Source organism: Ictidomys tridecemlineatus, chromosome 7, assembly GCF_052094955.1.
Source record: "Ictidomys tridecemlineatus isolate mIctTri1 chromosome 7, mIctTri1.hap1, whole genome shotgun sequence".
NCBI lineage: Eukaryota > Metazoa > Chordata > Mammalia > Rodentia > Sciuridae > Ictidomys > Ictidomys tridecemlineatus.
Genome location: NC_135483.1, coordinates 16,361,122 through 16,379,390, shown reverse-complemented (window position 1 = coordinate 16,379,390; position 18,269 = coordinate 16,361,122). Strand labels below are relative to the sequence as shown.

The window sequence follows — 18,269 nt, the reverse complement described above, 5'->3', positions numbered from 1 at the left end:
CCAGAAAATATCTTCATATTTTTTTTTCCCCCTGAGGAGGGAAGGGGTAAAGCAGGCCAAAAGAGATGACGTCAGGACTGTTAGCAGATTGTTGGTATAACCCCGCTGTCTGGGGCCCTTCTTCCCGCAAATGAAAGTCTGACCTCATGCATCATTTACGCCACAGACCAGCTTATTGGGCCCTCAATCAAACAGTGAAGGAAGAAGGATCAGAACCAAGGGTGCTTTCTCACTCTCCTCTTTAGCACTGAGGAAGAACAAGGGCTGCTTGGCATCCCCGCTGCCCAGGCCCAGGGGCTCTGACGGTGAGATGGCATTCAGGCAGGGGTCCCATCTCCTCCTGGCATGCAGGGACACTGTGCGACAGATGGCGAGAGGCCTACAGAGGGAGGTCTGATGAAGAAGGCCAACTCTGCTATCTCACAAATAGGATTAGACTTCCCGGGGGAAGTGGAATTGAGCCAGGATCTGATGAATGAGGTGCAGTCACCTCTCTCTCCATCTTTCTGTATGTCCATCCTTCCATCCATCCATCCATCCATCAAGACACTAGGGAGACAGCAAGGTCTCTGACCTCATGGAGCTGACAGCCTGGTAGGGAAGTGTCCTGAGGATCTTCCCCGACACTCCCCCTCCCCCCTCGCCACCCTCCCTCACCCCACCAGGAACTCAGGGTCCCTGAGAAGTAGAACTTCATATTTACATATTTGAAAAGCTGTCGCATCAGGCTGACTTTTAATCATGCGTTTCTGGTGCTCTCTCCTGTGTTAGACAGTGGCTCCTCAAGGACAGGATAGATCCTCGCCCTATATTGGTGAAGGCAGAGAAATGTAATGGAATCAGCTACGGTGGCTGCTGCTGGGGAGCGCTCTGGGCCCTTTGGGGCTGTTTATATCTTTACTAGTCAAGGCCCCGACTGTGGGGGCAGAAGGGCTGGGGAGAGTTGGCACTTCCCTCAGTATCTGATGGTCTCTGACCAGTTACTTATATTCCTCCAGTTTCCATTTCTCCATCTGCTAAATGGGGGTAACTGGCCTTGTCACAGAGAATTATGTGACATGTTCGGTAAGGTGCCTGGCATGGGTAGTACCTTTTAGTGCCCCAAAGATAATCTCAGTGGAATCCTGCAGGTCTTGACATCTGGTTTTCAGAGTCTACTTGGCTTCTTAAAATTTTCCAAAGGTGTTTTTAATCTATGCTTTTCTAATAATTAAAAACAAGAGTTAATGGGACTGGGGTTGTGGCTCAGTGGTAGAGTGCTTGCTTTGCATGTGTGAGGCCCTGGGTTTGATCCTCAGCACCCATATAAATAAACAAATAAAATAAAGGTATTGTGTCCATCTACAACTAAAAAATTTTTTAAAAAATAAGAGTTAAGGAATATATATGTGTGTGTGTGTGTGTGTGTGTGTGTGTGTGTGTGTATAGACAGATAGATGCAGACATATATGTATTTTTAAATCCCTGATAGGAAAGAAAAGAATCTGGAAAACTTCTAATTTTTTAAAATATATATATTTATTTAGTTGTAGAGGGACACAAAATCTTTATTTATTTATTTATTGCTATGTGGTGTTGAGGATCAAACCCAGTGCCACACACATGCGAAGTAAGCACTCTACCTCTGAGTCAAAACCCCGTTTTCTAACTTTTTCTTCTTATTTTTTTTTAATTGCAGTTGAACTCAGTACCTTTATTTTTATTTATTTATTTTTATGTGGTGCAGAGGATCGAACCCAGCACCTCACATGTACTAGGCGAGTGCTCTACTGCTGAGCCACAACCCCAGCCTCTCCATTTTCTAATTTTTTTAAAGATCATATGAAGTTTAAATCTCATATTATTGTCATCAAATCATTTTAATGACAATTTAAATACTTAATCTGATACATCTTTTGATCATTATTGATTTGCCATACTTTTTAAAGGCATAGGAGGGATGCATTTTCTGAATCCTTTCTTGTCTAAGATTCTCCTTCTATTTCCTGCCACCTAGGAGCTACAACTTGAGCAGGCCTAATAGTTTAGCATAAAAAATATTTTTTTTTTCCAAAATTTTTACCCATTTTATTTTGGGGAAGTGGAAGTGTGATCCCTGAGAACTGAGTGGTTTATATACCTTTTTTGTTTGTTAAAGTTCTTTGTCCTAACTTTTAATTAGAAAATATTGCCAGGGTACGTCTAAGTTCATGTTCTTGTGATAAACTTGGCCTCCAGGACATGGATGTGTATTCGTGTGCACTGGCTTTGACAGCACAGGGAACTTTTCTTTATCATTTCTTTGATAGTTACTTCACTCGCACTTTTGATTTTCCATGAACAATATCTATGTTTTTAAACTTGTCTTCCTCATCTAAGTCATTCTCTCTCTTAAAACACTTTAATGGCTTATCCTTTCCCCTCCGTTCTGAAACACTATGCCAAATCCATCCTTTATACCACTGGTTTTTTTTCCCACCAGGGCTAGTTTTTCACTTTGCTGTTTTGAATGCAGATTTGAAAAATGTCATTGCATTTTCAATCCCTCTGAAGTAATCCCCTGGTTCATCCACCTCTCTTACTCAGCTTGATTTCTATGCATTTCTACATATTTCACAGGAGGAATGTGTTTTTTTTTTCTTTCTCTTGATGCTGAAGGTATTTTTTTTTGTTTTTGTCTTTTAGACTTTCCTTTATCTTTACAATGACGTTCTCTTTCCTTGTTCTGCAGTAGTTTCCCATATGCCACTTTTTTCTTTATTTATTCACCTTTAATGAGAACATTGATCCAGCCCTGGTGACAGTGTTATCCACCCACAGTCCATATCTTTGGAACCCTCACCTTCTCCCTTGGGTGCTATTTGGCTGTCCTTATATCTCCACTTGGAGGGGGCTCCAGGTCCAGGGGCGTAGCAGCCTTCCTGTACTTTGGAGCTGCTGGATTGAGATAAGTTTTTCTTCTATCTTCAATGCATAAAAACTAAAATCCTCAAGTATTCTACAAATACTCCTCCAACCCTCCCTGTTTTCTCCACAGATTTCAAAACTTTATTTATGTAAACTCCATTCCGCCTTCCAGGATGCTGAGGCTCCCTGGAAAGAATGCTTCCACACCTTGCCCTGCTGCTTGCTTTGAGAGTTGCAATCTCTGGAAGGATACAGAAAGATTTTGTGCAGTGTGTGTGTGTGTGTGTGTGTGTGTGTGTGTGTGTTTAATACTTTACTCTGGTTGCCTCCAAAAATACTACTATGTATTAGACAATAACTGGCCTGTATCAAGATTGGTCTATTCTTTGTGTCTCCTAATAGAAGAACAGGAATGTAGCAGAAATGAATTCTTTCCTTACTGACTTTTGCAGAATTGAATCTTCTATGAGGAAAAGAACGGATATGTCATATAATATTTCTCTCAGGCCAACCACACTGTCTTTGTCATGATTCAAATGACTCCTTAATTTTGATACTGGATTATTATCAGTCCTACTTTTCTGGGGTGCGGTCAATGTTCAATATTCCTTGTAAGTGATTTTTATGGGAAGTAGACATTACCAACAACATATCATTTTGAATTAAAATGCTAGCTATGCATATTGTTCATGAGATTCAGTCCCCAGGTATTCAGGGTCCCTTTCAGGTAGATAAAGGTTTCCCTTGTCCTCTCTTTACTTTCTCCTACAGCTGAATAATCAAGAGTGGGCAAAAGTAAACATGGTTGATTTGGTAACCTCCATTCCTAGGAAAACTTGCCAAAGTCCCCAGGGCTTTGGATAAGGAAGTAGGGAGGATCTTCTTGCGCTTTCCATTCCAGTGGGCAGGCTAGGACAGGCTGCAGAGTTTCAGACATGAGCTAGAGGTCGGAGAGTCTGCTATTTAAACCCTTCCCAACACCTAGGGCATTGTCAGTTGCCCAGAGGGATTGCACAACATGGGTAGTAATCATAGCAACCAGGAATCTGCTCTTCCACTTGGGAGAGGTGCACATTATTCCTATTGCCATCTCCAGAATTTTCTTCAACACAAATACCCAAAGGAGGAACTTCCTCTGATTGTGGTTCTCAAAGTAGAACATTATACAAAGGGAGTGGGCAGACATGGCCGAGCTTCCCAGCCATCAGTGTTCCTCCAGAAATAATTGTCTAAGAAGAGTAACAAGGATAAAGGGTGATCTTTGCTGAAATTTGGAGCAACAGTGACTCATACTCACTGATTCCCAGTATGAAATTATTGAAATGTGCTACCTACCAGCTCTAGTCACAACTCATGTAGTATGTTTGGGGAAATAAAAAAAGAACCCAGATCTGCCAGGCCATGAGGTATCCCTCTTCTACCTGAAACTCACCCCCTTCCCTGGTTAGAGGAGATGATGAGTTGACAATAGTGAGGAGAAGGCACAGGGGAGGAGGGAAAGAGGTAGTTCAGAAGGTGTTATTGAAATGTGACTTATCCCTAGAAAGGATGTTCTGGTCCTGCCATGGGTTGGTTGAGCTGGTTGGGGTCTGAGAAAGGGGCTCCTTGGACAGGTAAACAGAGAGGCACCAGAACTGGAATGGTGGTGGAAGTTTCTTGAAGATAAACTCATTGCTTTACAGATATGTGGAGGTTGTCTGAGGACTTTTGAAAAACATTTCCCTCTCCCAGTGCCTCATGCAAGATGCCCAGATGGTCTGATTTAGAAAGAGCAGACCCTGCCTCGCCTCCCTTCTCTCCTCACTATCTCCCCATCTCTGTTCTCCTCTTGCTCAGCCAAGTTATTTTTTTGCTTGCAAAAACCTCTATCCTCTTATCTCTTCCATTATCACTCCTCATGGGGAGTTTCTGTGGACTTGACAGACAAATTCCATTCCTTCCCTCTTCTTTCCTTGGGTGCACCCAGCTTCTCCCAAGTGGGGTGACTGGATGGAAAGAGCCATTTCTCTAGTTACCGCTCCTGAGTGCCTCCGCCCAAGGGAAGGCAGCTCAAGGGAGAATTAATGGATGGCTCATGGGGAGAGAAGCTCCTTGGGTGAAAGGAGAGAACAGAAAGCCCCACAGACAGAGGCAGCCAGGTTTGCTTCGGTAAATTTGCTTTTTAAACTGTGAGTCAATATCCCATAAGGACTCTTGAAAAATTCTGTAAGAGGGTCCAGGATTATCCACTCCAGCTGTTATGAAAGGAAGACAAGCAGTCTTTGAAAAGGCCAGATGCAGTCAAGCGCTGCCATTTGCTGGTCGGGTACCTTTCACGGTCTGCATGTTGAGTGTCCTGAGGGTGCTGTGGGGAAGGGCTTGTTAGAGGGTTTTTAATATACCTTCCAAATATTGATTAGGACATACTTATGCCCCCAATTTTCTCATTCTCTGAACTTCAACTTTAGTATGTGTTCTGTATTTTTATTTTCTGAATATGGCAGCTTTCCATTCAACATGTGCTAGAGCCAAGGTTTTGCTCAGGGAGCTTGATAAAAGGCAATTCTTGCTCCTCTCCTCCCCTATTTTCACCAAATGGTCAACAGAGAGAAAGGGGAAAGAAGGAGGAAGGAAGGAATCATTTAAAATGAATGAACATGTTCTGGCTTTCTGCCATCTGTTAGATCTTTTTGACTATTATCAGACGTTCCCTGACGTCACTTCATTAAAGGACACGGTGATGATCTGATCTTTTGGCTGAATCTTGACCAGAATTCTGACCTTTCTGAAAGGCACAAGGTAAAGCAGATGGCCCTGAATCCTTGGCTCCCACAACCATGAGTACCAGCCCTGGCCTTGGTACTGACTTGGTCCATGGGCCGGGCCACCTCTATTCATTCTTTCATGAGTTTTAGTTTTTTCATTGAAAATCAAGGATGGCAATACTGACTTTCAGTCTCCATGAGGCCATGTCATACAGCATGGTGCAGCATCTGATGTCAGACAGACTGGGATTCAAACCGCAGCTCTACCACTCCCCAGCTGCATGACCTGGGGCAAGATGCCTAATCCATCTGCACTTTGGTTTCCTCATCTATAAAATGGAGATAATGACAGAGCAAAATAGAACGAGGACTGCGTGGTATCGAGGCAGGGCTTGCTAATTAATTCTTTCATTCACACAAGCACTTATTGACAACCTGGATAACCCCTCCTGCAGATGGCGCTGTTCAGGGGGCTATGATGAATACCTGGCTCTGTTCAAGGAGATACTGGGGATACCAAGGGAGCAGAAAACCTGATCTATGCCCTGAAGGACTGATGATCCCACAGGAGGACACTAGTTGTACCCAGGTGAAACAACAAGACAATAAAATCAAGGGCGTGATGATTCACCATGAATCCAGGGATGTTGCTAGGGAGGCAGGAACAGCAGCAATCATGACTTATGCTTTTATACCCATTCCAATTTACCACCGGCATCCACACACATTTGAGGTGAAGGAGAGAGGGCAGGTTGAGATGGGCTGGCCAGGGAAACTCCTTATGCAGGGTGGTTCTTGAAGAAGTAATGGATTTGGATTGGAAAATGGCACCTGTGGTGGGACAATTGCAAAGTGCAAAAGCCGAGAGCCAGTGACACCCGGCATGGCCTGGGAGAGTTGGAGTAGGGCTGCCAGTCACGGGGCTGGGGCCTTTGCACCTGTGGTTCCTCTGCTGGCCCCTGACTGCGCAGGCTCCGCTCAGTCAGAGCCCTTCCCTGAGCCCTGGAGGCAGTGCGTGGCCTCACCTGCCCCTCTGTGTCCGTTACTCCGTTTTATTTGTTTCATTGCACATTCAGGTTTCGAGATGATTCTATCGATGACATTTTATTGTTTGTCCTCTGTCTCCTTTAAGAAAAATTAAAGTTCTATGTGAATAAGAACATTGTGCCCATGGAAGGGCCTCGGTGACTCTTTATTGGATGAACATATGAGCAGGTAACCAGAGGTCTCAGAAGGTTAGCCTCAGGAATTGGGATTTTGCAGAAAATTGTGAGGGTTTCAATAAAACCTATGCAGGAGAATGTTGTAGGTTTCAGAAGGTGACTTTCTAGTGACAAGAGTTCATGAGTCATCTATTCTCCCCTCTTTGATTTAAATTGGCCTGAGGGTAATGGGGATGGCAGCAGGGGTGATCCCTGGGTGCAGCTGGAGCCTGGTTTTCAGACCCCCCTCAACCTGAAGCTGTGTTAGGGAAGGGGTTCTCACTCTGGCTTCACATGAAAGTTCCTAGGGGTTTAAAAATTCCTAATTCCCAGGCTGCACCCCAGTCCAAGTTCAATAAAGCCTGAACCTCTGGGGGTTCTGGCATCGGTGTTCTGAAAGTCCTGGGGGTTTCATGTGCAGCCAAGGTTAGGAACCGTGGTGCTCGGCCCACACACGTCTCCTGGGCACTGTAGGTATGAATCAGCGCCTTCTCTTACAGTAAGAGAGGAAGTCAAAACCAATAACTTGTCTTATCTTTTTTTGTGGAGACTCTGCCTAAAGGTGAAGGTGATCAAGGCAGTTCTCCGGTACAATTCTAGCACTGGTAACCTGTCTAGGATCAGCCATACCCAGGGTGTGGCTGCTCCAGCCAGGCCTCGTGTGCCATCCTGATGAAACATTTCTTTGGGGTTTGTGGCTGGCAGCCCCAAGCTGGCCATGTTGATTGACCCAGGCTCCACTTTCTCTGCTCTGTGGCTCCCACATTGCCCGACTTCTATTTTCATACCTTCTTCAATGCTGTGGGCCCAGTGTGGCTTAATGTGCAATATTATTTACATGCCCCACAGAAGATGCCAACCTGACATTGCCACTCACATGCCCTCTATCCTGCTGGCACAGAATGTGGGTCTCTCTAAAGAGGCTATTAAACCTCTGCTCTTCTTGAATCTGCATTTGAAATCTGTTTGGCTGAGTGTCTCCAGACGCTCATCTTCTGCATGCAGATGGGCATGTTAATCTTCTTGGGCTGCTTATGCAATGTGACCTCTGATGCAATCGAACACTGGGCAATTATCTATAGACATGTTTCTAATTGGTTTAATTGAAATAGAATTAGAGCTGCAGAGAGACTTCCTGCCCCTGTTTGGGCTCTCCACACCAAACAAAAGGAGGAACCAGTCTGTTGGTAATTCAGATGGGGGGTGCCCTGGAGCAATTTTGAGACCCATTTTTCTCATTAGCCAAATCTCTCCTTACCCTTTCCCCTAACGTTTGTTTTGGGATGTGATTTTTATGAATCATGTCCTTATGTTGTTTTGGAAAACATGAGTAAGTACTATAAAAACATTGAATCTCCCTGCTCTTTGGGTACGCTGAGATTTATTTTGCCTGTGGTGGCTAATCGATCAATTATTCATTCATTTAACAAACATGTGGGATGAGTCATTTGTAAACAAATCTATAGTGAGCCCCTACCATTCCTGGCCACTGTTCTAGGCACCGGGGACACATTGGGGGAGGCAGACAATACAAGAGCAGAACAAATGAACCAATCAATGGAGATAAGTGTTTGAAGATAGGTCGATGGATTCCTATCTAGTGGTCAGGGAAGGCAAAGAGATTAGATGTGTACAGAATAGCTGTGGGCATTGGGGTTGGGAGGCTGAGTAAGATGCAATTCTTATCCTTACATAGCTCCCCGTGTACTTGTGGATATGAATGAGGATAATGATGGAGAATGAGGTAGTAGGTTCTATGATGCAATTGTATAAAATGAAGCACACAGAGGGACCGACCCACTGCATGGCGGTGGGAAGGGAAGGCTTGCTTTCTGGGGTCATTCTGCTGAGCTACCACTAGAAGGAAATGGGGAAGCCAAGAGGTAAAAATGACTGGCTGGAGGAAGGAGGAAGGACATTAAGTGTTCATTTGGCCAGTCACTGAGCATTGTTTCATTGAGCATCTGTTATGGGGAGCATTGTTCTAGGTGCTGACATTACAGTGGAGACCAATAGAGAAACAGGTCTCTGACCTCCTGGAACTTACACTATAGTACTGGGTGGGAAGGCAATGAATAAGTGAGATAATTTTGAATGCTGACAACCACTGTGAAGATAATATAGGATAAGGATAAAGGGAGAATCCAGATGTGTGTTTTTTTTTTTAAGACATTGATGGATCTTTATTTCATACATATATTTATATGTGGTGCTGAGGATCGAACCCAGGGCTTCACACCTACAAGGCAAGTGCTCTACCACTGAGCTACAGCCCCAGCCCTGCCAGGTGTGTTTTGAAGGCAGTGATGGCACTGTTTGACAGGGTGCCCAGTGTGAGCCGTGGAGGAGGAGAGCCATGTGTGGAGGTGGACGGTGGAGTTGCTGGGGAGGAGGGAGTCCTAGGCAGAAGGGACTAGGAGTGCGGAAGTCTTGAGGCAGGAGTGACTGTTACAACTTGGAGCAACAAGAAAAAAGGGGAAAGCAGGCATTCCAGCAGGGGTCAGAGACAAAGCCTGGGGGAAGCAGGGAGCCTAGTTAAGAATTCATTGTGGGGGTCCATGTTAGAAAGGACGGACAAGGACTGCCTGGTTACTGTGCAGGTGATGAAAAAGGGAAACGGTAAGGTGTTTGGAGGAATAGAACTACTAGCACGGGGTCCTTGAGGGCTGAGGGATGGGAGGAGCCAAAGATGACTCCTAGACATTTGGTTTCAGCAACAGAATAGATGGGAGTGAATGGTGAGATGGGGAAGACCAGAAAAGAAACTGGTTCTGCAGGGAAAATCAAGACTTTTGTATTAGTTGTGTTTAATATGGGATGCTAATTAGGCCAGAGACCAATCTGGCCTGTCTTATGGGTAATCCTTCCAGAATCTCCACCTTAGATTTGCCTTCTGCAATGGACTGGTTCATGATCTAATTTCAGGGTTGACCATGCAGCACTGAGGATGGGGTGACTTGGTTAGACAATAATAAGACAATAGTAAAGCGGATCACATGAGTTCTGCTTGACATGTCTGCAGCCATCTTGAGTCATAACCACTGTGATTGCTCCTAAGTAATCCTGAATGGTTTTCTGCATAGTTTTCCAAAATGATAAATAGATAAAACCATGAGAGTAATATGTGGTGCTTTGCATCTGAACCTGGATCCAGGGATGTGCCCAATTTTTCAATATTATCTTATGATAAACCAGGTACATCCCAATTAGGAAGAAGTCAATATTGTCCCAACCCATAAATATGCCTCACTTTCTGACCCAAATTGCAGTGATCCAACTGGTCCTGCTGCCACCCAGGACCAGGCTTCTAACTGTAAGAGTCCCCCAATAAATTGCACTCAGTACAGTCCTGGATCTGTCTGCCTTCCTTCCTTTGAGGCAGGTCCTTGCATACTAGGACTGGTTTGGTCCAGGACACTGATGTGTGGCAAGTTCTCAGCATGGGTCCATCTCTGGTTGAGAGCTTCCAATACTTGATCTCATTTCACCCATGTAAGATCCCACAAGGTGGGCACAGCTCCTGCAATTATTAATGAATTTAATTGTTCTTGCTGTTATTTTTGGTAAGCTCAAAATGGCACTAAATAAGTAGCCTCTAAAGACATCTGTTGGTAGCCTGTTTGCCCTGGAGGTGGTTTTGTTCTTGTTTATAAAAGCACTTTTGCTTTGGATTTTTTAAGTAGGGGAGCTTCTGGAGTGTCATTCAATATTATCTTATGATAAACCAGGTACATTCCAGCTAGGAAGAAGTCACAGGCTTCACAGATGAAGAACCGAGTCCCAGAAGGGCATTTGGCTTCCCAAGGAGACACCTGTGATTGGAGCAGTCAGGAGACTCCCCCTGGTCCTTCTCATTCCATGGCCCCTGTTCCTACTTAACCCAAGGAGGGCTGGTATAGGGGAAGTGGGGGGCCATGTAGCTCTGCATAGAGTTTTGACCAGAAGAGAGGCCTGTGGGAGACTCATGGACAGTCAGTGCTCCAGAAGGAAGAAAGGGTGTGTGTGCAGTGGAAACCCAACGATTACCAGACACATGTGAGGGACAATTTATTTTCAAGCCTAAAGCTGAGAATCATTAAAATAAAACATCCATAACTTAAGTTTTATTTTTCACATAAAACATTCAAATATACATTGATTTACTGAGAATTTGATTTTCCAAGAAATTTACCATTTTCTTGGAAAATGAACCTTGGGTGAGCATTCAGTGTTACTGTGTATTCATTTTTTAAAAAAATATAACCTGGTTTTACCTAATCTTTCCAAAACATTCACTTTGGCTTCCACAGAAATGTCTTTTTAAATATTTAAATGAAATCATTTGGCTACAAATAGATAAGTAGATACAAACAGTTTGGGGCATAAATACAATCTGTTGCAAAGTGCATGATCCACCAGAAGAGAGGAGGCCTCCTACCCAGTCCCCACCAGCTTCCTGCCTTTGGGGCATCTGGGGATTGACTAATAGGGCAGGGGAATAGTTCATGCTGATTAGCTTGGCACATAGGTTCCATTAAGAAGCTCCTACTGATTGAAATGCATACAAACAGTATATATTTGTAGGTGCCAAGTACTTAAACTGAATGGAATATTTGTGTGGAAATGATTTTGCTTTTCTGATTAAAAATTCTGGCTCAACCTTTTCCAAAGACTGGTTCTAATTTGAACTGGTTCAGTAGGATTTTAAAAACAACAACTTTGATTTTGTTTTTAGGACAGTTAAAAAAATTAATACTTGGGTTGGGTTCAGAGTTTAGGCAATTAATGTCATCCACTTCAGCCTGAGTCATCTTATCTTGGTCCATATTATTCTCGGGGAGGAATAATTCCAAACCAATGCTTTTCCCATCCCCTTCTAATGCAGAGTTTAAAAATGCCTCAGGTCCCTTTTGTCCTGAGCTGTCCTTGTCCTAAGCAATCCTAAAGTGCCATTCATTGGGGACCAAAAATCATTAACAGGAAGAGACTGATACCAAACATCACTGTCTCCTGGTCCAGAGGCTGACGATGGTCAGTACACTATTGCAGAGGAACCCATAGAAATCAATAACTCTTCTCACTCAAATGCTCTTCAAATAAACAATCCTTCCCAGCTGTGATCTGTCTGCTGGAAGAGGCCCAATCTATCTCAAAAACCGTATGTACTCTCCTGGGACTGACCAAATTTGGTGGAAGATATTTTGAACTCATTCTCATTGGGAAGGAAGACATCAGTAGTCACAAAGAACTGCTAATGTCTTGAACTACTGGAGGATTCTCTTCAAAGCCAATTCCTTGGGTACCTGTGAGCACAGGTCAAAGGACCATTCAGCCTTGGCCTGCCCTTTCTGACCAGTCTCTGGGCACAAATTTGTCCACTCACAAATAAAGTAGTGCATATCATAACTAAATATGGGAAATAAATTAAATTTTATGTGTATGTGTATGTGCATATTTAGGTCTGTATATGAGTTGCTAGGGTTTGGATGTAGTTTATCCTCCAGAGACTGGTGTGTTAGAAGCTTGGGTTCCCACTGTGGCTGGGTTGAGTTGTGCAACTTTCAAGAGATGGGGCTTAGAGGAAGGTGGTTAGGTCATAGGGACAGTGCCCTAGGGAGAGATTAAAGCTCTTCTTAAGGGAGTTCTTGTTCCCATGGGAAGTCCCAAGAGACCAGGTTGTTGTGGGCAAGCCGTATCTCCCCTGAACCGCTCTTGCTTCCTGGTTCATTCACACGCCCCTTCTGCACCTTATTGGCTCCCTTTCCACTTCTCCACCACGTTGTTATGCAGCCATGGGGCCATTGGCAGGGGTCAACAGACGGCACTGCCTGATCTTGAACTTCAGCCTCCAAAACATTGAGCCAAATAAACCTTGAAAAAAATTCTGCCATCCAGAACCTTATCTGAAATGTTTGGGGCCAGAAGTACTTTGGCTTTTACATTTGTTTGAATTTTGGAATATTTGCACATACATAATGAGATCATGTTGATGCTCCAAAAGTTTTGGATTTTGGAGCATTTCAGATTTTGTTTTTTTCAGATTAGGAATGCTCATTCTTTATAGAAATGATTTTAGATGTGTATATATACCTGGTCAGTAATTACACTTACCGTTCCTATTTCTGTCTACTGAGTGGGCCTTGAGCAAGGTCATTCCCAGCAGCAACAAGTATACATGGGGCCCAAAGGGTGGTGTACAATTAAAAAAAATTCCACCATCCACAATGGGAGTACAATCAGATGATTTTATTTTTATTTTCCAATAAAAGGACCAAGGGCTCCTTGGAAAAAAAATGGCTGGTTTTAGGACTGAGGAAGGATATGCAAGATGAGTCAAGAGCATCCTCTACAGAAATTAAAGGAAATCTCAAAAGTTAAATGAGAGGATAGTCAAAGGAGCACAGGAGTCAACTGCAGAAGCTCCTAAAAGAAAAAACTGGAGTGGGGCATAGGGCCACATGCCTGTAATCCCAGCAGCTCAGGAGGCTGAGGCAGGAGGATCGAGAGTTCAAAGCCAGCCTCAGCAAAAGCAAGGTTCTAAGCAACTCAGTGAGATTCTAGGTGTGTGTGTATGTGCATATTTAGGCCTGTAAATGTGCTGCTGTGGTTTGGATGTAGTTTATCCTCCAGAGACTGGTGTGTTAGAAGCTTGAGTTCCCACTGTGGCTGTGTTGAGTTGTGCAACTTTCAAGAGATGGGGCTTAGAGGAAGGTGGTTAGGTCATAGGTCTCTAAATAAATTCAAAATAGGGCTGGGGATGTGGCTCAGTGGGCGAGTACCCCTGAGTGAAAATTTTGAGCAACAAAATAAATAATGTAGTATTGGATTATAACTCAAAATACAAAATAAACGTAAGTCTCTACTGAAATCAATGAATTATTAAATATGTAAATGATATGAGTGAACCAACAAATCTCTTGTAGAGGAGAGTCCTGTTTTGCTCACGTTTTTTGCACGTTTTTGGGTTTTCCAGATTAGGGATGCTCATTCTATATAGAAATGATTTTAGATGTGTATATATCTAAAAGATCCAACCAGCACAATTATAGAGGAGGAAGAGTTTATTTGAGGGCTCATGGTTTTTGAGGTCTTACTCCATAGAATGCTCAATATCATGGCGCGAGAGGTGGCAGAAGGAAGCAGCTCCCGTCCTAGTGATCAGAAATTGGAGAGTCTCCACTCACCAGATCCAAATATATACCCCAAAGCCACACCCCAATTCCCATCTCCTCCAGCCACACCCTACCACTTCAGTTAATACTATCAGGGATTAATTAACTGATTAGGCTAAGGCTCTAACCCAATCGTTTCTCCTTCTTGCGTTGTCTCACACATGAATTTTGGGGAGGCACCACATCTAAACCAGAACATTCTGCCCCTGGCCTCCCAGAGCTCACACTCATCTGACAATGCAAAATATATTTAGTCCATTCCCAAAAGTCCCCAGAGCCCCAACAGTTCTGAGATTGCTCAAAGTTCAAGTGCAGTCTTCTCTGAGGTTCAAGGCAATCTCGCATTGTGAGCTCCTGTTAAATTAAAAGCATTTTACAAGTATCCAATGTATAATGGGTCAGAGTAAACATTTCCATTCACAAAATTAGGGGCATAGGAAGAAGGATAGGACCAAAGCAAGACCAAAATCCAGCTGGGCAAACAGGTCCTGTGGCTCCATGTCTGGCTCTGGTTCACATGGCATTGTGATATTCTCTTCAAAAGGCTGTGTAAATCCCAAATAATTTATATAGATACTCCCCATTCAAGAAAATGGAGGTACCTCCCCACCCCTCAGGTGTGGGTGCACAGGAGGTCTTTCTTCCAATGAGTACAGCATAGAAAAGAGGAACAACAACAGAACAATAAAGTGGTGGTGTTGTCATAGTAGGACGCCCTGACAAACACCACCTGGCCCAGGTGATCCAAGGTGAGTCAACAAAGGAATGTCATCTTAACAGCATGCACCCTGGATATGATGTCCTGGGAATGGCATTTTGGCTCCGGGATCCTCCTTCCTCAAAGCCTTAACTCTGAGGAAAACAACGGAAAGACCAAAACTGATAGGACCTTCTACAAAATACCTGACTGGTACTGCTCAAAACTGCCAAGATCACCAAAAAAAAAAAAAAAAAAAAAAAAAAAAAAATCTGAGCAATGGTCATGGCTAAGAGGAGTCTAGAGAGACACAGTGATTGAATGTGAAGTGGTGTCCTGGTTGGAACCTGGGACAGAAATAGGACACAATCATCATGTGCCAATGCTAATTTGTCCATTAGGATAAATGCCCCATACTAATGTGAGTGATATGGGGAACTGGGAGTGGGGTATTTACAAGTTCTAAGAGGATTGCAACTTTTCTATAAATCTAAAATCTCACCCTCTCCAGACCATGTCTTCCCTTTCTCCTGACCTCATGTCTCCCTTCATCCTGGTCTGTACCCTGTGCCCTGGTTGTTAGAGAGATGGTGGTGACGCTGGCCACGCTGACGTCACTCTGTACTCAACCTGTGAGCTCTCAGTTGTGGACACAGAGAGCTGAAGTCCATTTCTGGGTTTTCTGGTGCCTGAATTTCTCAGCTTATCTAGTTTCTGGGGCTTATCTGAGGCACTCTTCTGGCTGTGTGTGGTTTGGAACACAGTCTATGGCCTGGGGCAGGGGGTGGGGGGTGGTCCTGTGCATTAATCTGTTGCTGCTGTAGGAGCCAGGCTGCTCCTGGGCCGGGTGAGGATGGGGGCATCTCACAGGGGCTGTCACACCCAACTGCAATCAGAGTGGTGTCCAGTGGGAGCCTTGTCATGCTCTGCCTCCTTGGGCTTCCCCACCAATGATCATCTTTGTGTGGCAAAACCCCCATGTCATCTTCTGGACCATTATTTGCATCTACTTTTCCTTTTTTTCCCCCTTTCATAACTTCTGCTTTATTGTCTGCTTATTTTGTCTTAAAATAATACATTTTTTAATTGTTTATTTTTAGTTATAGATAACATTAGGATTCATTTGGACCTAATGAAAAAAATAATACTTTAACAGTACTGGTTGAAATAAAAGATTGTAGTTTCCACTAAGGAGAATGGAAGGGATACTAAGAGGAAGACAGTATAAAGAGGTTGTTGGGATAGTATTGTTTTCTGTTTCTTGATATAAGCAGCAGACACAAGTATTCTCTTTATGGTAATTCAAGGATTTATATAATTTTGATATTTGTCCTCTCATTTTGCTCAATAAGATCAAATTTGTTTTTTAAAAATCAATTAAAAATTAAAAAAAATACAACCAGAGATATGAAAAATTGTGCTGTATAAGTGTAATAAGAATTGTAATGCATTCCGCTATTATTTATTTTAAAAAAATCAATTAAAATTTTTTAAAAAAGATCAAATTTGTTAAATAAAAGATGGTGAGGAAGAGCAGAAAGGAGGAATTTAAAAGGGAAGTAGGGTACACTTAATAGTAATTGACATGTTAATTTTTTTGATTGTGGTGCTGGTTTCCATGGATGTGCACGTGTCAAAAGATAAAAGTATATACCTTAGATATATTCAGGTTGATATATGTCAATTAAACTCCATACAGCTATTTAAAAAAAAAAGTGGGTTGCATGTAAAGCTGAGGCAAGAAAAGAAACATAGCGTTTTAAATCAATAAACTAAAACCAGGACTAAGAATTTGTTAGCTAATCATACTTTTCCTTCTTAATCTTCACTTCTCAACACTCCTAAGAATGATTAACAAAGACTGACTGTATGGTATTATGGGTTGCCTAGAGAGTCAGAACCTAAAATTTGTAGAAGAAACTGGTCACAGGCATCTTGTTGGAGGAAGAGGCTCTCAGCCGCCTCTCCTAGGTAAAACAGGTTGTGTGCAACGCCAGCCAGTTGGTACCAGCCCAGAGGGCAGCTATGTGCAGATTAGCAGAAGGCGCCCTCTCTAGGAAACTGCAGCCCTGCAGACTCTGTGGGAGAGAGCTAGGGCTGAATTTCAGGCCCCAAATGTCTCCTCAACCAGGCAGTCTTGTGCAGTAGACAACCTATATGAGAGGTCATTGTGACCCTAAAACATACTGTGGGTAGCACAGGCCCTAGGGTCAGAAACAGAGCTGAATTCTAGACCTAACCCTTTCCTTGGGTAACCTTGAGCAAATGACCTTGCTGCACAGTCTCACTTGGCCCATTTCTTCCCCATGAAACCCCGTTTCTCTTCTGCCTGTGTCATGGCCTCCAACAATCTCAAATTGTGTCTGTTTTTAACAAATCTCTTTCCATTGGCTTGCTTTTCTGTTTTTACCATGAGCTCAGATCCTAAGAATGGGGTTCTTTGTTCTTGTTTTTAAAAGTAAAGATCACCTTTGGCAATAAATGAATGAGAGTATGTTTTGTCACTGAACTTGGCTCTAAAAAAAATAGCCTTTTGTGAGTAAAAGCTTAGAGTGGTTCCAATGACCATTGGGTAGATAAGACACCAACATGAACAGAACCTCTTAATTTCTCAGTCACTGTTTCATAGCTGCTAAAATGACACACCATGATATGACATCTGTTCTTAGACTGTTTGGGCGAATTTGCTTTTCTGTTAATCACACCACTGCAGTGATTTCCCCAGGCCCGGATCTGATCACCATCCTCATTTTCTTAGACTTCTCTGCTGATTGCCACTGTCCAAAAGACCCAGCCCATGCTTGGCAGGTAGAACCATTGCTGATGGGATTCAATTATGTCTTCAGCAGGCTTCTTGCTGGGCCCCCCACCCCAGTCCATCCCTTCTTTCACTACATATATGCTCCAGAAGAATGGAGTCCATTTGTTCTTGAGCATATCCTGCCCCATTCATGCTTTGGAGACTTTGCTCGTGACTTTCTTCCTTTATTTCTCTGAAGAGCTTCTGTGCATTTTTCAAAACCCAACACAAATGTGTCTGTGTAAAACATTCTCCAGATCCCCCATGCAGAGCTGTGTGCTTATGGGTAAAGCCCTTTTTTCTATTCTTCTTAAAGCACATGGAGCATTGTGTGGACCAATGGAGATATCTGTCTCCCTTACTGTCTTGAGAATGAATTGCCCAAGGTGTACACTGGGTTGTACTTACCTTTGTGTCCCCAGTGATTGGCAGATAGCAGGGAATTAAGCAGATGAATGAATACAGAACTATTACCTTGTGCTTCAATTACTTTTCCAAAAAAAGTAACCACTTGGTTAATAGTGTGATTTCTCAAGTCAATCAATCTGAGATTCAAATCTCTTTTTTGGGGTACAGGGGATTAAATTCAGGGGCACTCGACCACTGAGCCACATCCTCAGCCCTATTTTGTATTTTATTAAGAGACAGGACTGAATTGCTTAGTGCCTCACTTTTTCTGAGACTGGCTTTGAACTTGCGATCCTCCTGTCTCAGCCTCCCGAGTTGCTGGGGTTGCAGTCTTGTGCCACTGTGCCCGGCTCAAATCTTAATTCTATTGTGTACAAATGC

The 18,269-nt window shown here is 43.3% G+C and overlaps 1 long non-coding RNA gene across 1 annotated transcript in view; it reads left to right on the top strand.

Moving 5' to 3' along the window:
• The window catches only part of LOC144365421 (uncharacterized), a 97,739-nt gene that overhangs the window by 21,371 nt on the left and 58,099 nt on the right, over nt 1–18,269 (top strand). The window lies entirely within an intron of this gene.